This window comes from Accipiter gentilis, chromosome 3 (assembly GCF_929443795.1).
Source record: "Accipiter gentilis chromosome 3, bAccGen1.1, whole genome shotgun sequence".
NCBI lineage: Eukaryota > Metazoa > Chordata > Aves > Accipitriformes > Accipitridae > Astur > Astur gentilis.
Window position 1 is genome coordinate 8572712 of NC_064882.1, and position 23882 is coordinate 8596593.

Here is a 23882-nt window from a genome sequence, read left to right on the forward strand (position 1 = left end):
CCTTTTCAGAAAAAAGCTTCTGCCGAGAGCGAGCACCGTGACATGCTGAGTCTCTGGGAAAGCAGAGATCCCAAAAGCTGTTGTGCCTGTGGATAGGCTGCAGAGGGATAGTGAATACCAGCAAGATCTTTCAGGGCTAGCACCTTCCTTGTGGGAGAAGGAGCCAGACGTTTGCCTTTTCAGAAAAAAGCTTCTGCCGAGAACGAGCACCCTGACATGCTGAGTCTCTGGGAAAGCAGAGATCCCCAATGCTGTTGCGGCTAAAGATAGGCTGCAGAGGGATAGTGAAGACCAGCATAAACTTTCAGGGCTGGCACCTTCCTTGTGGGAGAAGGAGCCGTAAGTTTGCCTTTTCAGAAAAAAGCTTCTGCCGAGAGCGAGCACCGTGACATGCTGAGTCTCTGGGAAAGCAGAGATCCCCAAAGCTGTTGTGCCTGTGGATAGGCTGCACAGGGATAGTAAATACCAGCAAGATCTTTCAGGGCTAGCACCTTCCTTGTGGGAGAAGGAGCCACACTTTTGCCTTTTCAGAAAAAAGCTTGTGCCGAGAGCGAGCACCGTGACATGCTGAGTCTCTGGGAAAGCAGAGATCCCCAAAGCTGTTGTGCCTGTGGATAGGCTGCAGAGGGATAGTGAATACCAGCAAGATCTTTCAGGGCTGGCACCTTCCTTGTGGGAGAAGGAGCCAGACGTTTGCCTTCTCAGAAAAAGCTTCTGCCGAGAACGAGCACCGTGACATGCTGAGTCGCTGGGAAAGCAGAAATCCCCAATGCTGTTGCGGCTAAAGATAGGCTGCAGGGGGATAGTGAAGACCAGCAAGATCTTTCAGGGCTGGCACCTTCCTTGTGGGAGAAGGAGCCGTAAGTTTGCCTTTTCAGAAAAAAGCTTGTGCCGAGAGCGAGCACCGTGACATGCTGAGTCTCTGGGAAAGCAGAGATCCCCAAAGCTGTTGTGCCTGTGGATAGGCTGCAGAGGGATAGTGAATACCAGCAAGATCTTTCAGGGCTAGCACCTTCCTTGTGGGAGAAGGAGCCACACTTTTGCCTTCTCAGAAAAAAGCTTCTGCCGAGAGCGAGCACCGTGAAATGCTGAGTCTCTGGGAAAGCAGAGATCCCCAGTGCTGTTGTGCCTGTGGATAGGCTGCAGAGGGATAGTGAATACCAGCAAGATCTTTCAGGGCTAGCACCTTCCTTGTGGGAGAAGGAGCCGTAAGTTTGCCTTTTCAGAAAAAAGCTTCTGCCGAGAGCGAGCACCGTGACATGCTGAGTCTCTGGGAAAGCAGAGATCCCCAAAGCTGTTGTGCCTGTGGATAGGCTGCAGAGGGATAGTGAATACCAGCAAGATCTTTCAGGGCTAGCACCTTCCTTGTGGGAGAAGGAGCCAGACGTTTGCCTTTTCAGAAAAAAGCTTCTGCCGAGAACGAGCACCGTGACATGCTGAGTCTCTGGGAAAGCAGAGATCCCCAATGCTGTTGCGGCTAAAGATAGGCTGCAGAGGGATAGTGAAGACCAGCATAAACTTTCAGGGCTGGCACCTTCCTTGTGGGAGAAGGAGCCGTAAGTTTGCCTTTTCAGAAAAAAGCTTCTGCCGAGAGCGAGCACCGTGACATGCTGAGTCTCTGGGAAAGCAGAGATCCCCAAAGCTGTTGTGCCTGTGGATAGGCTGCAGAGGGATAGTGAATACCAGCAAGATCTTTCAGGGCTAGCACCTTCCTTGTGGGAGAAGGAGCCACACTTTTGCCTTTTCAGAAAAAAGCTTGTGCCGAGAGCGAGCACCGTGACATGCTGAGTCTCTGGGAAAGCAGAGATCCCCAAAGCTGTTGTGCCTGTGGATAGGCTGCAGAGGGATAGTGAATACCAGCAAGATCTTTCAGGGCTAGCACCTTCCTTGTGGGAGAAGGAGCCACACTTTTGCCTTCTCAGAAAAAAGCTTCTGCCGAGAACGAGCACCGTGACATGCTGAGTCTCTGGGAAAGCAGAGATCCCCAAAGCTGTTGTGCCTGTGGATAGGCTGCAGAGGGATAGTGAATACCAGCAAGATCTTTCAGGGCTAGCACCTTCCTTGTGGGAGAAGGAGCCGTAAGTTTGCCTTTTCAGAAAAAAGCTTCTGCCGAGAACGAGCACCGTGACATGCTGAGTCTCTGGGAAAGCAGAGATCCCCAGTGCTGTTGTGCCTGTGGATAGGCTGCAGAGGGATAGTGAATACCAGCAAGATCTTTCAGGGCTAGCACCTTCCTTGTGGGAGAAGGAGCCACACTTTTGCCTTCTCAGAAAAAAGCTTCTGCCGAGAGCGAGCACCGTGACATGCTGAGTCTCTGGGAAAGCAGAGATCCCCAATGCTGTTGTGCCTGTGGATAGGCTGCAGAGGGATAGTGAATACCAGCAAGATCTTTCAGGGCTAGCACCTTCCTTGTGGGAGAAGGAGCCACACTTTTGCCTTCTCAGAAAAAAGCTTCTGCCGAGAACGAGCACCGTGACATGCTGAGTCTCTGGGAAAGCAGAGATCCCCAAAGCTGTTGTGCCTGTGGATAGGCTGCAGAGGGATAGTGAAGACCAGCAAGATATTTCAGGTCTGGCACCTTCCTTGTGGGAGAAGGAGCCGTAAGTTTGCCTTTTCAGAAAAAAGCTTGTGCCGAGAGCGAGCACCGTGACATGCTGAGTCTCTGGGAAAGCAGAGATCCCCAAAGCTGTTGTCCCTGTGGATAGGCTGCAGAGGGATAGTGAATACCAGCAAGATCTTTCAGGGCTAGCACCTTCCTTGTGGGAGAAGGAGCCAGACGTTTGCCTTCTCAGAAAAAAGCTTCTGCGGAGAACGAGCACCGTGACATGCTGAGTCTCTGGGAAAGCAGAGATCCCCAATGCTGTTGTGCCTGTGGATAGGCTGCACAGGGATAGTGAATACCAGCAAGATCTTTCAGGGCTAGCACCTTCCTTTTGGGAGAAGGAGCCACACTTTTGCCTTTTCAGAAAAAAGCTTGTGCCGAGAGCGAGCACCGTGACATGCTGAGTCTCTGGGAAAGCAGAGATCCCCAAAGCTGTTGTGCCTGTGGATAGGCTGCAGAGGGATAGTGAATACCAGCAAGATCTTTCAGGGCTGGCACCTTCCTTGTGGGAGAAGGAGCCACACTTTTGCCTTCTCAGAAAAAAGCTTCTGCCGAGAACGAGCACCGTGACATGCTGAGTCTCTGGGAAAGCAGAGATCCCCAATGCTGTTGTGCCTGTGGATAGGCTGCAGAGGGATAGTGAAGACCAGCAAGATCTTTCAGGGCTAGCACCTTCCTTGTGGGAGAAGGAGCCAGACGTTTGCCTTCTCAGAAAAAAGCTTCTGCCGAGAACGAGCACCGTGACATGCTGAGTCTCTGGGAAAGCAGAGATCCCCAAAGCTGTTGTGCCTGTGGATAGGCTGCAGAGGGATAGTGAATACCAGCAAGATCTTTCAGGGCTAGCACCTTCCTTGTGGGAGAAGGAGCCACACTTTTGCCTTCTCAGAAAAAAGCTTCTGCCGAGAACGAGCACCGTGACATGCTGAGTCTCTGGGAAAGCAGAGATCCCCAAAGCTGTTGTGCCTGTGGATAGGCTGCAGAGGGATAGTGAATACCAGCAAGATCTTTCAGGGCTAGCACCTTCCTTGTGGGAGAAGGAGCCGTAAGTTTGCCTTTTCAGAAGAAAGCTTCTGCCGAGAGCGAGCACCGTGACATGCTGAGTCTCTGGGAAAGCAGAGATCCCCAAAGCTGTTGTGCCTGTGGATAGGCTGCAGAGGGATAGTGAATACCAGCAAGATCTTTCAGGGCTAGCACCTTCCTTGTGGGAGAAGGAGCCAGACGTTTGCCTTCTCAGAAAAAGCTTCTGCCGAGAACGAGCACCGTGACATGCTGAGTCTCTGGGAAAGCAGAAATCCCCAATGCTGTTGCGGCTAAAGATAGGCTGCAGGGGGATACTGAAGACCAGCAAGATCTTTCAGGGCTGGCACCTTCCTTGTGGGAGAAGGAGCCGTAAGTTTGCCTTTTCAGAAAAAAGCTTCTGCCGAGAGCGAGCACCGTGACATGCTGAGTCTCTGGGAAAGCAGAGATCCCCAAAGCTGTTGTGCCTGTGGATAGGCTGCACAGGGATAGTGAATACCAGCAAGATCTTTCAGGGCTAGCACATTCCTTGTGGGAGAAGGAGCCACACTTTTGCCTTTTCAGAAAAAAGCTTGTGCCGAGAGCGAGCACCGTGACATGCTGAGTCTCTGGGAAAGCAGAGATCCCCAAAGCTGTTGTGCCTGTGGATAGGCTGCAGAGGGATAGTGAATACCAGCAAGATCTTTCAGGGCTAGCACCTTCCTTGTGGGAGAAGGAGCCGTAAGTTTGCCTTTTCAGAAAAAAGCTTCTGCCGAGAGCGAGCACCGTGACATGCTGAGTCTCTGGGAAAGCAGAGATCCCCAAAGCTGTTGTGCCTGTGGATAGGCTGCAGAGGGATAGTGAAAAACTGCATTAGTTTTCAGGGCTGGCACCTTCCCTGTGGGAGAAGGAGCCGTAAGTTTGCCTTTTCAGAAAAAAGCTTCTGCCGAGAGCGAGCACCGTGACATGCTGAGTCTCTGGGAAAGCAGAGATCCCAAAAGCTGTTGTGCCTGTGGATAGGCTGCAGAGGGATAGTGAAAAACTGCATTAGTTTTCAGGGCTGGCACCTTCCCTGTGGGAGAAGGAGCCGTAAGTTTGCCTTTTCAGAAAAAAGCTTCTGCCGAGAGCGAGCACCGTGACATGCTGAGTCTCTGGGAAAGCAGAGATCCCCAAAGCTGTTGTGCCTGTGGATAGGGTGCAGAGGGATAGTGAAAAACTGCATTAGTTTTCAGGGCTGGCACCTTCCCTGTGGGAGAAGGAGCCGTAAGTTTGCCTTTTAAGAAAAAAGCTTCTGCCGAGAGCGAGCACCGTGACATGCTGAGTCTCTGGGAAAGCAGAGATCCCCAAAGCTGTTGTGCCTGTGGATAGGCTGCAGAGGGATAGTGAAAAACTGCATTAGTTTTCAGGGCTGGCACCTTCCCTGTGGGAGAAGGAGCCGTAAGTTTGCCTTTTCAGAAAAAAGCTTCTGCCGAGAGCGAGCACCGTGACATGCTGAGTCTCTGGGAAAGCAGAGATCCCCAAAGCTGTTGTGCCTGTGGATAGGCTGCAGAGGGATAGTGAAAAACTGCATTAGTTTTCAGGGCTGGCACCTTCCCTGTGGGAGAAGGAGCCGAAAGTTTTCTTTTTCAGAAAAAAGCTTCTGCCGAGAGCGAGCACCGTGACATGCTGAGTCTCTGGGAAAGCAGAGATCCCCAAAGCTGTTGTGCCTGTGGATAGGCTGCAGAGGGATAGTGAATACCAGCAAGATCTTTCAGGGCTAGCACCTTCCTTGTGGGAGAAGGAGCCACACTTTTGCCTTCTCAGAAAAAAGCTTCTGCCGAGAACGAGCACCGTGACATGCTGAGTCTCTGGGAAAGCAGAGATCCCCAAAGCTGTTGTACCTGTGGATAGGCTGCAGAGGGATAGTGAATACCAGCAAGATCTTTCAGGGCTAGCACCTTCCTTGTGGGAGAAGGAGCCAGATGTTTGCCTTCTCAGAAAAAGCTTCTGCCGAGAACGAGCACCGTGACATGCTGAGTCTCTGGGAAAGCAGAGATCCCCAATGCTGTTGCGGCTAAAGATAGGCTGCAGGGGGATAGTGAATACCAGCAAGATCTTTCAGGGCTAGCACCTTCCTTGTGGGAGAAGGAGCCACACTTTTGCCTTTTCAGAAAAAAGCTTGTGCCGAGAGCGAGCACCGTGACATGCTGAGTCTCTGGGAAAGCAGAGATCCCCAAAGCTGTTGTGCCTGTGGATAGGCTGCAGAGGGATAGTGAATACCAGCAAGATCTTTCAGGGCTAGCACCTTCCTTGTGGGAGAAGGAGCCACACTTTTGCCTTCTCAGAAAAAAGCTTCTGCCGAGAACGAGCACCGTGAAATGCTGAGTCTCTGGGAAAGCAGATATCCCCAGTGCTGTTGTGCCTGTGGATAGGCTGCAGAGGGATAGTGAATACCAGCAAGATCTTTCAGGGATAGCACCTTCCTTGTGGGAGAAGGAGCCGTAAGTTTGCCTTTTCAGAAAAAAGCTTCTTCCGAGAACGAGCACCGTGACATGCTGAGTCTCTGGGAAAGCAGAGATCCCCAAAGCTGTTGTGCCTGTGGATAGGCTGCAGAGGGATAGTGAATACCAGCAAGATCTTTCAGGGCTAGCACCTTCCTTGTGGGAGAAGGAGCCAGACGTTTGCCTTTTCAGAAAAAAGCTTCTGCCGAGAACGAGCACCGTGACATGCTGAGTCTCTGGGAAAGCAGAGATCCCCAAAGCTGTTGTGCCTGTGGATAGGCTGCAGAGGGATAGTGAAAAACTGCATTAGTTTTCAGGGCTGGCACCTTCCCTGTGGGAGAAGGAGCCGTAAGTTTGCCTTTTCAGAAAAAAGCTTCTGCCGAGAGCGAGCACCGTGACATGCTGAGTCTCTGGGAAAGCAGAGATCCCCAGTGCTGTTGCGGCTAAAGATAGGCTGCAGAGGGATAGTGAAGACCAGCAAGATCTTTCAGGGCTAGCACCTTCCCTGGGGGAGAAGGAGCCGAAAGTTTTCTTTTTCAGAAAAAAGCTTGTGCCGAGAGCGAGCACCGTGACATGCTGAGTCTCTGGGAAAGCAGAGATCCCCAAAGCTGTTGTGCCTGTGGATAGGCTGCAGAGGGATAGTGAAAAACTGCATTAGTTTTCAGGGCTGGCACCTTCCCTGTGGGAGAAGGAGCCGTAAGTTTGCCTTTTCAGAAAAAAGCTTCTGCCGAGAGCGAGCACCGTGACATGCTGAGTCTCTGGGAAAGCAGAGATCCCCAAAGCTGTTGTGCCTGTGGATAGGCTGCAGAGGGATAGTGAAAAACTGCATTAGTTTTCAGGGCTGGCACCTTCCCTGTGGGAGAAGGAGCCGTAAGTTTGCCTTTTCAGAAAAAAGCTTCTGCCGAGAGCGAGCACCGTGACATGCTGAGTCTCTGGGAAAGCAGAGATCCCCAAAGCTGTTGTGCCTGTGGATAGGCTGCAGAGGGATAGTGAATACCAGCAAGATCTTTCAGGGCTAGCACCTTCCTTGTGGGAGAAGGAGCCACACTTTTGCCTTTTCAGAAAAAAGCTTGTGCCGAGAGCGAGCACCGTGACATGCTGAGTCTCTGGGAAAGCAGAGATCCCCAAAGCTGTTGTGCCTGTGGATAGGCTGCAGAGGGATAGTGAATACCAGCAAGATCTTTCAGGGCTAGCACCTTCCTTGTGGGAGAAGGAGCCACACTTTTGCCTTTTCAGAAAAAAGCTTGTGCCGAGAGCGAGCACCGTGACATGCTGAGTCTCTGGGAAAGCAGAGATTCCCAGAGCTGTTGTGCCTGTGGATAGGCTGCAGAGGGATAGTGAATACCAGCAAGATCTTTCAGGGCTAGCACCTTCCTTGTGGGAGAAGGAGCCACACTTTTGCCTTCTCAGAAAAAAGCTTCTGCCGAGAACGAGCACCGTGACATGCTGAGTCTCTGGGAAAGCAGAGATCCCCAAAGCTGTTGTGCCTGTGGATAGGCTGCAGAGGGATAGTGAAAACCAGCAAGATCTTTCAGGGCTAGCACCTTCCTTGTGGGAGAAGGAGCCGTAAGTTTGCTTTTTCAGAAAAAAGCTTCTGCCGAGAACGAGCACCGTGACATGCTGAGTCTCTGGGAAAGCAGAGATCCCCAATGCTGTTGCGGCTAAAGATAGGCTGCAGGGGGATAGTGAAGACCAGCATAAACTTTCAGGGCTGGCACCTTCCTTGTGGGAGAAGGAGCCGTAAGTTTGCCTTTTCAGAAAAAAGCTTCTGCCGAGAGCGAGCACCGTGACATGCTGAGTCTCTGGGAAAGCAGAGATCCCCAAAGCTGTTGTGCCTGTGGATAGGCTGCAGAGGGATAGTGAATACCAGCAAGATCTTTCAGGGCTAGCACCTTCCTTGTGGGAGAAGGAGCCAGACGTTTGCCTTCTCAGAAAAAGCTTCTGCCGAGAACGAGCACCGTGACATGCTGAGTCTCTGGGAAAGCAGAGATCCCCAATGCTGTTGCGCCTAAAGATAGGCTGCAGGGGGATAGTGAAGACCAGCATAAACTTTTAGGTCTGGCACCATCCTTGTGGGAGAAGGAGCCGTAAGTTTGCCTTTTCAGAAAAAAGCTTCTGCCGAGAGCGAGCACCGTGACATGCTGAGTCTCTGGGAAAGCAGAGATCCCAAAAGCTGTTGTGCCTGTGGATAGGCTGCAGAGGGATAGTGAATACCAGCAAGATCTTTCAGGGCTAGCACCTTCCTTGTGGGAGAAGGAGCCAGACGTTTGCCTTTTCAGAAAAAAGCTTCTGCCGAGAACGAGCACCCTGACATGCTGAGTCTCTGGGAAAGCAGAGATCCCAAAAGCTGTTGTGCCTGTGGATAGGCTGCACAGGGATAGTAAATACCAGCAAGATCTTTCAGGGCTAGCACCTTCCTTGTGGGAGAAGGAGCCACACTTTTGCCTTTTCAGAAAAAAGCTTGTGCCGAGAGCGAGCACCGTGACATGCTGAGTCTCTGGGAAAGCAGAGATCCCCAAAGCTGTTGTGCCTGTGGATAGGCTGCAGAGGGATAGTGAATACCAGCAAGATCTTTCAGGGCTGGCACCTTCCTTGTGGGAGAAGGAGCCAGACGTTTGCCTTCTCAGAAAAAGCTTCTGCCGAGAACGAGCACCGTGACATGCTGAGTCGCTGGGAAAGCAGAAATCCCCAATGCTGTTGCGGCTAAAGATAGGCTGCAGGGGGATAGTGAAGACCAGCAAGATCTTTCAGGGCTGGCACCTTCCTTGTGGGAGAAGGAGCCGTAAGTTTGCCTTTTCAGAAAAAAGCTTGTGCCGAGAGCGAGCACCGTGACATGCTGAGTCTCTGGGAAAGCAGAGATCCCCAAAGCTGTTGTGCCTGTGGATAGGCTGCAGAGGGATAGTGAATACCAGCAAGATCTTTCAGGGCTAGCACCTTCCTTGTGGGAGAAGGAGCCACACTTTTGCCTTCTCAGAAAAAAGCTTCTGCCGAGAACGAGCACCGTGAAATGCTGAGTCTCTGGGAAAGCAGAGATCCCCAGTGCTGTTGTGCCTGTGGATAGGCTGCAGAGGGATAGTGAATACCAGCAAGATCTTTCAGGGCTAGCACCTTCCTTGTGGGAGAAGGAGCCGTAAGTTTGCCTTTTCAGAAAAAAGCTTCTGCCGAGAGCGAGCACCGTGACATGCTGAGTCTCTGGGAAAGCAGAGATCCCCAAAGCTGTTGTGCCTGTGGATAGGCTGCAGAGGGATAGTGAATACCAGCAAGATCTTTCAGGGCTAGCACCTTCCTTGTGGGAGAAGGAGCCAGACGTTTGCCTTTTCAGAAAAAGCTTCTGCCGAGAACGAGCACCGTGACATGCTGAGTCTCTGGGAAAGCAGAGATCCCAAAAGCTGTTGTGCCTGTGGATAGGCTGCAGAGGGATAGTGAATACCAGCAAGATCTTTCAGGGCTAGCACCTTCCTTGTGGGAGAAGGAGCCACACTTTTGCCTTCTCAGAAAAAAGCTTCTGCCGAGAACGAGCACCGTGACATGCTGAGTCTCTGGGAAAGCAGAGATCCCCAAAGCTGTTGTGCCTGTGGATAGGCTGCAGAGGGATAGTGAATACCAGCAAGATCTTTCAGGGCTAGCACCTTCCTTGTGGGAGAAGGAGCCAGACGTTTGCCTTTTCAGAAAAAAGCTTCTGCCGAGAACGAGCACCGTGACATGCTGAGTCTCTGGGAAAGCAGAGATCCCCAATGCTGTTGCGGCTAAAGATAGGCTGCAGAGGGATAGTGAAGACCAGCATAAACTTTCAGGGCTGGCACCTTCCTTGTGGGAGAAGGAGCCGTAAGTTTGCCTTTTCAGAAAAAAGCTTCTGCCGAGAGCGAGCACCGTGACATGCTGAGTCTCTGGGAAAGCAGAGATCCCCAAAGCTGTTGTGCCTGTGGATAGGCTGCAGAGGGATAGTGAATACCAGCAAGATCTTTCAGGGCTAGCACCTTCCTTGTGGGAGAAGGAGCCACACTTTTGCCTTTTCAGAAAAAAGCTTGTGCCGAGAGCGAGCACCGTGACATGCTGAGTCTCTGGGAAAGCAGAGATCCCCAAAGCTGTTGTGCCTGTGGATAGGCTGCAGAGGGATAGTGAATACCAGCAAGATCTTTCAGGGCTAGCACCTTCCTTGTGGGAGAAGGAGCCACACTTTTGCCTTCTCAGAAAAAAGCTTCTGCCGAGAACGAGCACCGTGACATGCTGAGTCTCTGGGAAAGCAGAGATCCCCAAAGCTGTTGTGCCTGTGGATAGGCTGCAGAGGGATAGTGAATACCAGCAAGATCTTTCAGGGCTAGCACCTTCCTTGTGGGAGAAGGAGCCACACTTTTGCCTTCTCAGAAAAAAGCTTCTGCCGAGAACGAGCACCGTGACATGCTGAGTCTCTGGGAAAGCAGAGATCCCCAGTGCTGTTGTGCCTGTGGATAGGCTGCAGAGGGATAGTGAATACCAGCAAGATCTTTCAGGGCTAGCACCTTCCTTGTGGGAGAAGGAGCCACACTTTTGCCTTCTCAGAAAAAAGCTTCTGCCGAGAGCGAGCACCGTGACATGCTGAGTCTCTGGGAAAGCAGAGATCCCCAATGCTGTTGTGCCTGTGGATAGGCTGCAGAGGGATAGTGAATACCAGCAAGATCTTTCAGGGCTAGCACCTTCCTTGTGGGAGAAGGAGCCACACTTTTGCCTTCTCAGAAAAAAGCTTCTGCCGAGAACGAGCACCGTGACATGCTGAGTCTCTGGGAAAGCAGAGATCCCCAAAGCTGTTGTGCCTGTGGATAGGCTGCAGAGGGATAGTGAAGACCAGCAAGATATTTCAGGTCTGGCACCTTCCTTGTGGGAGAAGGAGCCGTAAGTTTGCCTTTTCAGAAAAAAGCTTGTGCCGAGAGCGAGCACCGTGACATGCTGAGTCTCTGGGAAAGCAGAGATCCCCAAAGCTGTTGTCCCTGTGGATAGGCTGCAGAGGGATAGTGAATACCAGCAAGATCTTTCAGGGCTAGCACCTTCCTTGTGGGAGAAGGAGCCAGACGTTTGCCTTCTCAGAAAAAAGCTTCTGCGGAGAACGAGCACCGTGACATGCTGAGTCTCTGGGAAAGCAGAGATCCCCAATGCTGTTGTGCCTGTGGATAGGCTGCACAGGGATAGTGAATACCAGCAAGATCTTTCAGGGCTAGCACCTTCCTTTTGGGAGAAGGAGCCACACTTTTGCCTTTTCAGAAAAAAGCTTGTGCCGAGAGCGAGCACCGTGACATGCTGAGTCTCTGGGAAAGCAGAGATCCCCAAAGCTGTTGTGCCTGTGGATAGGCTGCAGAGGGATAGTGAATACCAGCAAGATCTTTCAGGGCTGGCACCTTCCTTGTGGGAGAAGGAGCCACACTTTTGCCTTCTCAGAAAAAAGCTTCTGCCGAGAACGAGCACCGTGACATGCTGAGTCTCTGGGAAAGCAGAGATCCCCAAAGCTGTTGTGCCTGTGGATAGGCTGCAGTGGGATAGTGAAGACCAGCAAGATCTTTCAGGGCTAGCACCTTCCTTGTGGGAGAAGGAGCCAGACGTTTGCCTTCTCAGAAAAAAGCTTCTGCCGAGAACGAGCACCGTGACATGCTGAGTCTCTGGGAAAGCAGAGATCCCCAAAGCTGTTGTGCCTGTGGATAGGCTGCAGAGGGATAGTGAATACCAGCAAGATCTTTCAGGGCTAGCACCTTCCTTGTGGGAGAAGGAGCCACACTTTTGCCTTCTCAGAAAAAAGCTTCTGCCGAGAACGAGCACCGTGACATGCTGAGTCTCTGGGAAAGCAGAGATCCCCAAAGCTGTTGTGCCTGTGGATAGGCTGCAGAGGGATAGTGAATACCAGCAAGATCTTTCAGGGCTAGCACCTTCCTTGTGGGAGAAGGAGCCGTAAGTTTGCCTTTTCAGAAGAAAGCTTCTGCCGAGAGCGAGCACCGTGACATGCTGAGTCTCTGGGAAAGCAGAGATCCCCAAAGCTGTTGTGCCTGTGGATAGGCTGCAGAGGGATAGTGAATACCAGCAAGATCTTTCAGGGCTAGCACCTTCCTTGTGGGAGAAGGAGCCAGACGTTTGCCTTCTCAGAAAAAGCTTCTGCCGAGAACGAGCACCGTGACATGCTGAGTCTCTGGGAAAGCAGAAATCCCCAATGCTGTTGCGGCTAAAGATAGGCTGCAGGGGGATACTGAATACCAGCAAGATCTTTCAGGGCTGGCACCTTCCTTGTGGGAGAAGGAGCCGTAAGTTTGCCTTTTCAGAAAAAAGCTTCTGCCGAGAGCGAGCACCGTGACATGCTGAGTCTCTGGGAAAGCAGAGATCCCCAAAGCTGTTGTGCCTGTGGATAGGCTGCACAGGGATAGTGAATACCAGCAAGATCTTTCAGGGCTAGCACATTCCTTGTGGGAGAAGGAGCCACACTTTTGCCTTTTCAGAAAAAAGCTTGTGCCGAGAGCGAGCACCGTGACATGCTGAGTCTCTGGGAAAGCAGAGATCCCCAAAGCTGTTGTGCCTGTGGATAGGCTGCAGAGGGATAGTGAATACCAGCAAGATCTTTCAGGGCTAGCACCTTCCTTGTGGGAGAAGGAGCCACACTTTTGCCTTTTCAGAAAAAAGCTTGTGCCGAGAGCGAGCACCGTGACATGCTGAGTCTCTGGGAAAGCAGAGATCCCCAAAGCTGTTGTGCCTGTGGATAGGCTGCAGAGGGATAGTGAATACCAGCAAGATCTTTCAGGGCTAGCACCTTCCTTGTGGGAGAAGGAGCCACACTTTTGCCTTCTCAGAAAAAAGCTTCTGCCGAGAACGAGCACCGTGACATGCTGAGTCTCTGGGAAAGCAGAGATCCCCAGTGCTGTTGTGCCTGTGGATAGGCTGCAGAGGGATAGTGAATACCAGCAAGATCTTTCAGGGCTAGCACCTTCCTTGTGGGAGAAGGAGCCACACTTTTGCCTTCTCAGAAAAAAGCTTCTGCCGAGAACGAGCACCGTGATATGCTGAGTCTCTGGGAAAGCAGAGATCCCCAAAGCTGTTGTGCCTGTGGATAGGCTGCAGAGGGATAGTGAAGACCAGCAAGATATTTCAGGTCTGGCACCTTCCTTGTGGGAGAAGGAGCCGTAAGTTTGCCTTTTCAGAAAAAAGCTTCTGCCGAGAGCGAGCACCGTGACATGCTGAGTCTCTGGGAAAGCAGAGATCCCCAAAGCTGTTGTCCCTGTGGATAGGCTGCAGAGGGATAGTGAATACCAGCAAGATCTTTCAGGGCTAGCACCTTCCTTGTGGGAGAAGGAGCCAGACGTTTGCCTTCTCAGAAAAAAGCTTCTGCGGAGAACGAGCACCGTGACATGCTGAGTCTCTGGGAAAGCAGAGATCCCCAAAGCTGTTGTGCCTGTGGATAGGCTGCAGAGGGATAGTGAAGACCAGCATAAACTTTCAGGGCTGGCACCTTCCTTGTGGGAGAAGGAGCCGTAAGTTTGCCTTTTCAGAAAAAAGCTTGTGCCGAGAGCGAGCACCGTGACATGCTGAGTCTCTGGGAAAGCAGAGATCCCCAAAGCTGTTGTGCCTGTGGATAGGCTGCAGAGGGATAGTGAATACCAGCAAGATCTTTCAGGGCTAGCACCTTCCTTGTGGGAGAAGGAGCCACACTTTTGCCTTCTCAGAAAAAAGCTTCTGCCGAGAACGAGCACCGTGACATGCTGAGTCTCTGGGAAAGCAGAGATCCCCAAAGCTGTTGTGCCTGTGGATAGGCTGCAGAGGGATAGTGAATACCAGCAAGATCTTTCAGGGCTAGCACCTTCCTTGTGGGAGAAGGAGCCACACTTTTGCCTTTTCAGAAAAAAGCTTGTGCCGAGAGCGAGCACCGTGACATGCTGAGTCTCTGGGAAAGCAGAGATCCCCAAAGCTGTTGTGCCTGTGGATAGGCTGCAGAGGGATAGTGAATACCAGCAAGATCTTTCAGGGCTAGCACCTTCCTTGTGGGAGAAGGAGCCAGACGTTTGCCTTCTCAGAAAAAAGCTTCTGCGGAGAACGAGCACCGTGACATGCTGAGTCTCTGGGAAAGCAGAGATCCCCAATGCTGTTGCGGCTAAAGATAGGCTGCAGGGGGATAGTGAAGACCAGCAAGATCTTTCAGGGCTGGCACCTTCCTTGTGGGAGAAGGAGCCGTAAGTTTGCCTTTTCAGAAAAAAGCTTCTGCCGAGAGCGAGCACCGTGACATGCTGAGTCTCTGGGAAAGCAGAGATCCCCAAAGCTGTTGTGCCTGTGGATAGGCTGCACAGGGATAGTGAATACCAGCAAGATCTTTCAGGGCTAGCACCTTCCTTGTGGGAGAAGGAGCCGTAAGTTTGCCTTTTCAGAAAAAAGCTTCTGCCGAGAGCGAGCACCGTGACATGCTGAGTCTCTGGGAAAGCAGAGATCCCCAAAGCTGTTGTGCCTGTGGATAGGCTGCAGAGGGATAGTGTATACCAGCAAGATCTTTCAGGGCTAGCACCTTCCTTGTGGGAGAAGGAGCCACACTTTTGCCTTTTCAGAAAAAAGCTTGTGCCGAGAGCGAGCACCGTGACATGCTGAGTCTCTGGGAAAGCAGAGATCCCCAAAGCTGTTGTGCCTGTGGATAGGCTGCAGAGGGATAGTGAATACCAGCAAGATCTTTCAGGGCTAGCACCTTCCTTGTGGGAGAAGGAGCCACACTTTTGCCTTCTCAGAAAAAAGCTTCTGCCGAGAACGAGCACCGTGACATGCTGAGTCTCTGGGAAAGCAGAGATCCCCAGTGCTGTTGTGCCTGTGGATAGGCTGCAGAGGGATAGTGAATACCAGCAAGATCTTTCAGGGCTAGCACCTTCCTTGTGGGAGAAGGAGCCACACTTTTGCCTTCTCAGAAAAAAGCTTCTGCCGAGAACGAGCACCGTGATATGCTGAGTCTCTGGGAAAGCAGAGATCCCCAAAGCTGTTGTGCCTGTGGATAGGCTGCAGAGGGATAGTGAATACCAGCAAGATCTTTCAGGGCTAGCACCTTCCTTGTGGGAGAAGGAGCCAGACGTTTGCCTTCTCAGAAAAAGCTTCTGCCGAGAACGAGCACCGTGACATGCTGAGTCTCTGGGAAAAAAGAGGTCCCCAATGCTGTTGCGCCTAAAGATAGGCTGCAGGGGGATAGTGAAGACCAGCATAAACTTTCAGGTCTGGCACCTTCCTTGTGGGAGAAGGAGCCGTAAGTTTGCCTTTTCAGAAAAAAGCTTCTGCCGAGAACGAGCACCGTGACATGCTGAGTCTCTGGGAAAGCAGAGATCCCCAAAGCTGTTGTGCCTGTGGATAGGCTGCAGAGGGATAGTGAATACCAGCAAGATCTTTCAGGGCTAGCACCTTCCTTGTGGGAGAAGGAGCCACACTTTTGCCTTTTCAGAAAAAAGCTTGTGCCGAGAGCGAGCACCGTGACATGCTGAGTCTCTGGGAAAGCAGAGATCCCCAAAGCTGTTGTGCCTGTGGATAGGCTGCAGAGGGATAGTGAATACCAGCAAGATCTTTCAGGGCTAGCACCTTCCTTGTGGGAGAAGGAGCCACACTTTTGCCTTTTCAGAAAAAAGCTTGTGCCGAGAACGAGCACCGTGACATGCTGAGTCTCTGGGAAAGCAGAGATCCCCAAAGCTGTTGTGCCTGTGGATAGGCTGCAGAGGGATAGTGAATACCAGCAAGATCTTTCAGGGCTAGCACCTTCCTTGTGGGAGAAGGAGCCAGACGTTTGCCTTCTCAGAAAAAGCTTCTGCCGAGAACGAGCACCGTGACATGCTGAGTCTCTGGGAAAGCAGAAATCCCCAATGCTGTTGCGGCTAAAGATAGGCTGCAGGGGGATAGTGAAGACCAGCAAGATCTTTCAGGGCTGGCACCTTCCTTGTGGGAGAAGGAGCCGTAAGTTTGCCTTTTCAGAAAAAAGCTTCTGCCGAGAGCGAGCACCGTGACATGCTGAGTCTCTGGGAAAGCAGAGATCCCCAAAGCTGTTGTGCCTGTGGATAGGCTGCACAGGGATAGTGAATACCAGCAAGATCTTTCAGGGCTAGCACCTTCCTTGTGGGAGAAGGAGCCACACTTTTGCCTTTTCAGAAAAAAGCTTGTGCCGAGAGCGAGCACCGTGACATGCTGAGTCTCTGGGAAAGCAGAGATCCCCAAAGCTGTTGTGCCTGTGGATAGGCTGCAGAGGGATAGTGAATACCAGCAAGATCTTTCAGGGCTAGCACCTTCCTTGTGGGAGAAGGAGCCAGACGTTTGCCTTCTCAGAAAAAGCTTCTGCCGAGAACGAGCACCGTGACATGCTGAGTCTCTGGGAAAGCAGAAATCCCCAATGCTGTTGCGGCTAAAGATAGGCTGCAGGGGGATAGTGAAGACCAGCAAGATCTTTCAGGGCTGGCACCTTCCTTGTGGGAGAAGGAGCCGTAAGTTTGCCTTTTCAGAAAAAAGCTTCTGCCGAGAGCGAGCACCGTGACATGCTGAGTCTCTGGGAAAGCAGAGATCCCCAAAGCTGTTGTGCCTGTGGATAGGCTGCAGAGGGATAGTGAATACCAGCAAGATCTTTCAGGGCTAGCACCTTCCTTGTGGGAGAAGGAGCCACACTTTTGCCTTCTCAGAAAAAAGCTTCTGCCGAGAGCGAGCACCGTGACATGCTGAGTCTCTGGGAAAGCAGAGATCCCCAATGCTGTTGTGCCTGTGGATAGGCTGCAGAGGGATAGTGAATACCAGCATGATCTTTCAGGGCTAGCACCTTCCTTGTGGGAGAAGGAGCCACACTTTTGCCTTCTCAGAAAAAAGCTTCTGCCGAGAACGAGCACCGTGACATGCTGAGTCTCTGGGAAAGCAGAGATCCCCAAAGCTGTTGTGCCTGTGGATAGGCTGCAGAGGGATAGTGAAGACCAGCAAGATATTTCAGGTCTGGCACCTTCCTTGTGGGAGAAGGAGCCGTAAGTTTGCCTTTTCAGAAAAAAGCTTCTGCCGAGAGCGAGCACCGTGACATGCTGAGTCTCTGGGAAAGCAGAGATCCCCAAAGCTGTTGTCCCTGTGCATAGGCTGCAGAGGGATAGTGAATACCAGCAAGATCTTTCAGGGCTGGCACCTTCCTTGTGGGAGAAGGAGCCACACTTTTGCCTTCTCAGAAAAAAGCTTCTGCCGAGAACGAGCACCGTGACATGCTGAGTCTCTGGGAAAGCAGAGATCCCCAAAGCTGTTGTGCCTGTGGATAGGCTGCAGAGGGATAGTGAATACCAGCAAGATCTTTCAGGGCTAGCACCTTCCTTGTGGGAGAAGGAGCCAGACGTTTGCCTTCTCAGAAAAAAGCTTCTGCGGAGAACGAGCACCGTGACATGCTGAGTCTCTGGGAAAGCAGAGATCCCCAAAGCTGTTGTGCCTGTGGATAGGCTGCAGAGGGATAGTGAATACCAGCAAGATCTTTCAGGGCTAGCACCTTCCTTGTGGGAGAAGGAGCCAGACGTTTGCCTTCTCAGAAAAAGCTTCTGCCGAGAACGAGCACCGTGACATGCTGAGTCTCTGGGAAAGCAGAAATCCCCAATGCTGTTGCGGCTAAAGATAGGCTGCAGGGGGATAGTGAAGACCAGCAAGATCTTTCAGGGCTGGCACCTTCCTTGTGGGAGAAGGAGCCGTAAGTTTGCCTTTTCAGAAAAAAGCTTCTGCCGAGAGCGAGCACCGTGACATGCTGAGTCTCTGGGAAAGCAGAGATCCCCAAAGCTGTTGTGCCTGTGGATAGGCTGCACAGGGATAGTGAATACCAGCAAGATCTTTCAGGGCTAGCACCTTCCTTGTGGGAGAAGGAGCCACACTTTTGCCTTTTCAGAAAAAAGCTTGTGCCGAGAGCGAGCACCGTGACATGCTGAGTCTCTGGGAAAGCAGAGATCCCCAAAGCTGTTGTGCCTGTGGATAGGCTGCAGAGGGATAGTGAAAAACTGCATTAGTTTTCAGGGCTGGCACCTTCCTTGTGGGAGAAGGAGCCACACTTTTGCCTTTTCAGAAAAAAGCTTGTGCCGAGAGCGAGCACCGTGACATGCTGAGTCTCTGGGAAAGCAGAGATCCCCAAAGCTGTTGTGCCTGTGGATAGGCTGCAGAGGGATAGTGAATACCAGCAAGATCTTTCAGGGCTAGCACCTTCCTTGTGGGAGAATGAGCCACACTTTTGCCTTCTCAGAAAAAAGCTTCTGCCGAGAACGAGCACCGTGACATGCTGAGTCTCTGGGAAAGCAGAGATCCCCAAAGCTGTTGTGCCTGTGGATAGGCTGCAGAGGGATAGTGAATACCAGCAAGATCTTTCAGGGCTAGCACCTTCCTTGTGGGAGAAGGAGCCACACTTTTGCCTTCTCAGAAAAAAGCTTCTGCCGAGAACGAGCACCGTGACATGCTGAGTCTCTGGGAAAGCAGAGATCCCCAATGCTGTTGCGGCTAAAGATAGGCTGCAGGGGGATAGTGAAGACCAGCAAGATCTTTCAGGGCTGGCACCTTCCTTGTGGGAGAAGGAGCCGTAAGTTTGCCTTCTCAGAAAAAAGCTTCTGCCGAGAACGAGCACCGTGACATGCTGAGTCTCTGGGAAAGCAGAGATCCCCAATGCTGTTGCGGCTAAAGATAGGCTGCAGAGGGATAGTGAAGACCAGCATAAACTTTCAGGGCTGGCACCTTCCTTGTGGGAGAAGGAGCCGTAAGTTTGCCTTTTCAGAAAAAAGCTTCTGCCGAGAGCGAGCACCGTGACATGCTGAGTCTCTGGGAAAGCAGAGATCCCCAAAGCTGTTGTGCCTGTGGATAGGCTGCAGAGGGATAGTGAATACCAGCAAGATCTTTCAGGGCTAGCACCTTCCTTGTGGGAGAAGGAGCCACACTTTTGCCTTCTCAGAAAAAAGCTTCTGCCGAGAACGAGCACCGTGACATGCTGAGTCTCTGGGAAAGCAGAGATCCCCAAAGCTGTTGTGCCTGTGGATAGGCTGCAGAGGGATAGTGAATACCAGCAAGATCTTTCAGGGCTAGCACCTTCCTTGTGGGAGAAGGAGCCACACTTTTGCCTTCTCAGAAAAAAGCTTCTGCCGAGAACGAGCACCGTGACATGCTGAGTCTCTGGGAAAGCAGAGATCCCCAATGCTGTTGCGCCTAAAGATAGGCTGCAGAGGGATAGTGAAGACCAGCAAGATATTTCAGGTCTGGCACCTTCCTTGTGGGAGAAGGAGCCGTAAGTTTGCCTTTTCAGAAAAAAGCTTCTGCCGAGAGCGAGCACCGTGACATGCTGAGTCTCTGGGAAAGCAGAGATCCCCAAAGCTGTTGTGCCTGTGGATAGGCTGCACAGGGATAGTGAATACCAGCAAGATCTTTCAGGGCTAGCACCTTCCTTGTGGGAGAAGGAGCCACACTTTTGCCTTTTCAGAAAAAAGCTTCTGCCGAGAGCGAGCACCGTGACATGCTGAGTCTCTGGGAAAGCAGAGATCCCCAAAGCTGTTGTGCCTGTGGATAGGCTGCAGGGGGATAGTGAAGACCAGCAAGATCTTTCAGGGCTAGCACCTTCCTTGTGGGAGAAGGAGCCACACTTTTGCCTTCTCAGAAAAAAGCTTCTGCCGAGAACGAGCACCGTGACATGCTGAGTCTCTGGGAAAGCAGAGATCCCCAAAGCTGTTGTGCCTGTGGATAGGCTGCAGAGGGATAGTGAAAAACTGCATTAGTTTTCAGGGCTGGCACCTTCCCTGTGGGAGAAGGAGCCGTAAGTTTGCCTTTTCAGAAAAAAGCTTCTGCCGAGAACGAGCACCGTGACATGCTGAGTCTCTGGGAAAGCAGAGATCCCAAAAGCTGTTGTGCCTGTGGATAGGCTGCAGAGGGATAGTGAATACCAGCAAGATCTTTCAGGGCTGGCACCTTCCTTGTGGGAGAAGGAGCCGTAAGTTTGCCTTTTCAGAAAAAGGCTCTGCCGAGAGCGAGCACCGTGACATGCTGAGTCTCTGGGAAAGCAGAGATCCCCAAAGCTGTTGTGCCTGTGGATAGGCTGCACAGGGATAGTGAATACCAGCAAGATCTTTCAGGGCTAGCACCTTCCTTGTGGGAGAAGGAGCCACACTTTTGCCTTCTCAGAAAAAGCTTCTGCCGAGAACGAGCACCGTGACATGCTGAGTCTCTGGGAAAGCAGAGATCCCCAATGCTGTTGCGGCTAAAGATAGGCTGCAGGGGGATAGTGAAGACCAGCATAAACTTTCAGGGCTGGCACCTTCCTTGTGGGAGAAGGAGCCACACTTTTGCCTTCTCAGAAAAAAGCTTCTGCCGAGAACGAGCACCGTGACATGCTGAGTCTCTGGGAAAGCAGAGATCCCCAAAGCTGTTGTGCCTGTGGATAGGCTGCAGAGGGATAGTGAATACCAGCAAGATCTTTCAGGGCTAGCACCTTCCTTGTGGGAGAAGGAGCCAGACGTTTGCCTTCTCAGAAAAAGCTTCTGCCGAGAACGAGCACCGTGACATGCTGAGTCTCTGGGAAAGCAGAGATCCCCAATGCTGTTGTGCCTAAAGATAGGCTGCAGGGGGATAGTGAAGACCAGCAAGATCTTTCAGGGCTGGCACCTTCCTTGTGGGAGAAGGAGCCGTAAGTTTGCCTTTTCAGAAAAAAGCTTCTGCCGAGAGCGAGCACCGTGACATGCTGAGTCTCTGGGAAAGCAGAGATCCCAAAAGCTGTTGTGAATGTGAATAGGCTGCAGAGGGATAGTGAATACCAGCAAGATCTTTCAGGGCTAGCACCTTCCTTGTGGGAGAAGGAGCCAGACGTTTGCCTTCTCAGAAAAAGCTTCTGCCGAGAACGAGCACCGTGACATGCTGAGTCTCTGGGAAAGCAGAGATCCCCAATGCTGTTGCGGCTAAAGATAGGCTGCAGGGGGATAGTGAAGACCAGCAAGATCTTTCAGGGCTGGCACCTTCCTTGTGGGAGAAGGAGCCGTAAGTTTGCCTTTTCAGAAAAAAGCTTCTGCCGAGAGCGAGCACCGTGACATGCTGAGTCTCTGGGAAAGCAGAGATCCCCAGTGCTGTTATGGCTGTGGATAAGCTGCAGGCGGATACTGAAAAACTGCATTAGTTTTCAGGGCTGGCACCTTCCCTGTGGGAGAAGGAGCCGTAGGTTTGCCTTCTCAGAAAAAGCTTCTGCCGAGAACGAGCACCGTGACATGCTGAGTCTCTGGGAAAGCAGAGATCCCCAATGCTGTTGCGGCTAAAGATAGGCTGCAGGGGGATAGTGAATACCAGCAAGATCTTTCAGGGCTGGCACATTCCTTGTGGGAGAAGGAGCCGTAAGTTTGCCTTTTCAGAAAAAAGCTTCTGCCGAGAGCGAGCACCGTGACATGCTGAGTCTCTGGGAAAGCAGATATCCCCAATGCTGTTGTGCCTGTGGATAGGCTGCAGAGGGATAGTGAATACCAGCAAGACCTTTCAGGGCTGGCACCTTCCTTGTGGGAGAAGGAGCCACACTTTTGCCTTTTCAGAAAAAAGCTTCCTCCGAGAACGCTTTTTTCTGAAAAGGCAAACTTACGGCTCCTTCTCCCCCAAGGAAGGTGCCAGCCCTGAAAGATCTCGCTGGTCTTCAACGTCCCCCTGCAGCCTATCCACAGGCACAACAGCACTGGGGATCTCTGCTTTCCCAGAGACTCAGCATGTCACGGTGCTCGCTCTCGGCAGAAGCTTTTTTTGAAAAGTCAAACGTCTGGCTCCTTCTCCCACAAGGAAGGTCCCAGCACTGAAAGATCTCGCTGGTCTTCACCGTCCCCCTGCAGCCTATCCACAGGCACAACAGCACTGGGCATCTCTGTTTTCCCAGAGACTCATCATCTCACGGGGCTCGTTCTCGCCAGAGCCTTTTTATGAGAAGGCAAACGGCAGGCTCCTACTCCCACAAGGAATCTGCCAGCCCTGAAAGATCTTCCTGCTGTTCCCCGTCAACCTGCATTTTATCCACAGACTCTTGGAATTGACATTTGATAAAAGAGACGGATTTCCCCTTCAGGAAAGGTGCATCACTAATGACGATGATGCTGGTTTTGTAAGGTGAAAGCGTTACTTTCCTGTAAAGACACACTAATTTGTTCTGAATAAAAGCCTTTCTTTTTGTTCTCTTTGTGCTCAGTTACGTAAGGGCACGAGTGAGTGAGTTTTCCAACGGGTTGATGGAGTGGAAAAAGAATAGTTACGTTCCAGTTGCTGCCGGTCTTCAGTTTTTCTACACCTGTTGCATTTGTTTATGGCCCAAGTCTATATAAAACCCAAATCGTGGGCCAAGAGATTGCTATTCTTTGCACTACAGGCAGATACTAAGCTGGATCATTTGTTTAAACCCTGCTTCAGGCCGTTGTCACCAGAAACCATGTGGTAGAGTGCTGTAGAATTCTGAAAGCTCTTCAAAGTGGATGCATCTGTTTGGTGCTCGGCAGCCGTTGGTTCTGCTGGCCTTGAGGTTCAGCGCTCTTGGACTTGTTTTGCTTGGCAGATGTACTCTCTTGTAGTAAAGGCATTGTAGTGGTATTTTGCGAGTGAGGACAGACAGACCAGATATCGTTCATGTCCAGGGGGCCGGGGCGGGAAGGTTGGTGTTCAAGCTTCTCATTCCTGTCAGCGGTGACTCCGCTTGCACCACTAAGTGGTGCTGTGTACATACGCTTAACTAAATTGGGAGCTGCCTGTGCCTGCCTGCTTGTGTAGTTCGGAGCGGTCCTTTCAGAGAAAATGTTCTTTTGGCTGCATTTGTTCTCCTGTGATAAAAAAACTTGACAGCTATTGGGGGCAACTACTACTTTAGGAGAATTTCTATAAAGTAAGAAATTGCTGGTTTTATTTTGTCATGATGGGCACAAAATTAACTGATTCAAAATCACGTCCACTTGCAGCTTATGCTTCCGTAACACACCACTCAACTGTTTTCTATGCGTAAATGTCTTCGGAGAGGAATCACAGGTGCGGACAAGCAGTATGGGCTCACAGGAACAGAACATGCTTTCCCTTCCCATCACCAGAAGAAAGAAAGAAAGAAAGAAAAGAAAGAAAGAGGTGAAGAAGGGTGCTCAGGAGCAAGAGGCTGCAAGGAAGTTGCTGTACATGATCCTTTTGCCTTGCTTTATCTGACAGAAAAGCTGCCTTCTGCTAGTTGGGTCTTGGCTTGAAATACAAGGGGAGAGAGACTCCCGCCCCTCTCCCAGGGAGTGTGCTACTTTTGACTGGCTTGTTCTGACTATGTGATCTGCAATTACAATATTTAGATTGCATGGTGACAGTCTATACCACTGACTCCCTGAATGGTTTTTCATTTCTGTCCCCGCTTCCTTCTCCAGCTTTTTTCAATATATCAATTTAAAAAAAAAAAAAAATAATAAAAATTTAACCTTACATGAACATCATGTGTTGGCTTTGGCCCCAAACACTTTATTTCCTAGAAATAAGTTGAGTCTTTTCATCAGAATATGTAAAAGATTTCTAGCCACTGTAGTACTATTGTATTGTTTGTTTTTTTAAATAAGATTCTGTCCAGGTTCCAGCATGTGCACTAAATTTCTACTGCAGTAGAAGACGGTCTTAAGCTGAAGAGAGATTTCATGCTTGGGAGAGAAAAAGAACAGATCTTGACTCAAAAGTAACTCTTCCAAGGGAAAGGTAAACTCTTTTGTTTCTTTGGGGATTTTTATTCTGATAGCACAAGCATCTTGTTCTCTCAGGATTTTGTTATCTCTGGGGAAAAAACCCTTGTTGTTGTGTCACTTCCTCCTTCCCTGGTTGTGTTTTTTTCACTCCTTTCAGAGGAAGTGCTAATA